The 1,023-nt window shown below is 47.3% G+C and overlaps 1 pseudogene; it reads left to right on the top strand.

Annotated features, from left to right (window-relative positions):
• Nucleotides 1-559: 559 nt before the first annotated feature.
• On the top strand, nt 560-757 carry LOC123453354 (annotated as a pseudogene).
• Nucleotides 758-1,023: the final 266 nt, after the last annotated feature.

Here is a 1,023-nt window from a genome sequence, read left to right as displayed (position 1 = left end):
CCACCAGTTCATGCTGTCTCCATCCCCATTGCCCAGAGTCAAATGCGGATGCCGTAAGCGAAGGTCCGGGCAAGCTTGCCGTCCCCTCTCCTGCGTGAGCACAGATGGTGTCGCCACAGCTGACTGTGGGCCGCTAGGGCATCTGCATCACGCCGCCCACTGCCGCCTGTGTGTTCATCACAGGGTTCCCTGGTCATCTTCCTTCCGTAAACTTTCTTATTACTTCATGGGAACAAAAAGGAACGTTCCAAAGCGAAATTTCATAAATCTTAACACTAAACTGACCCATCTCACCACATGGTTTTAAACAGGGTTTTTTTTTTAGTATTTTATCTTTATTTCCTTATTTGAGAGAAAGAGAGAGAGAATGGGCATGCCAGGGCCTCCAGCTAACTCCAGATGCATGTGGCCCCTTGTACATCTGGTTTACATGGGTCCTGGGAAATCCAGCCAAGGTCCTTTGGCTTTGCAGGCAAATGCCTTAACCACCAACCCCCACGTGTTTTTCCTTCCTTCTCTCTCACTACTGGAAATCAGTTATCCATATTTCTGTTGAGATTATCTCCCCTGCTGTCTGGTAGATATCATCTTCTCCTGCCTGCTTGAGAGCACTCCAAACCACAGGAAGGAGGTACGATGTTCGCTCCTGGGCATGAAGCTGGCCCTGGGTGTTTTTTGTACAAATGCCTGTCACCATTGACAGTCGTTCTTCTGTCCTCTTGAGAGAGTTAGAGGAAGAAAACACACTCTGAGTGGGAAAAAAAGAGAAGAAAAAAAAATTCCTCCAGTATAATTCCAAGTGTCTGGGGATCCAAATTTGAACCTAGAATTTACACTAAGCTTCTCTGGATTCTGTTTCTTCCGTTACAACTGGGAAAATTGAGGCGGTCTTTGCAGTATCGTAGGAAGAACTACAGGTTTGTATACACAACGTTTGAGGTTTTGTGCTTTGTGTCTTCCCCGTGTCTCCTAATGGCCACGGTACTAAAGGGTTGGCCTCCAGGCTGGGGCACTACTTGGAGA

Source organism: Jaculus jaculus, chromosome 11 (assembly GCF_020740685.1).
Source record: "Jaculus jaculus isolate mJacJac1 chromosome 11, mJacJac1.mat.Y.cur, whole genome shotgun sequence".
Lineage (NCBI taxonomy): Eukaryota > Metazoa > Chordata > Mammalia > Rodentia > Dipodidae > Jaculus > Jaculus jaculus.
Note: the sequence above shows the minus strand (reverse complement) of the source record. Positions and strands in the feature narration are given on the sequence as shown.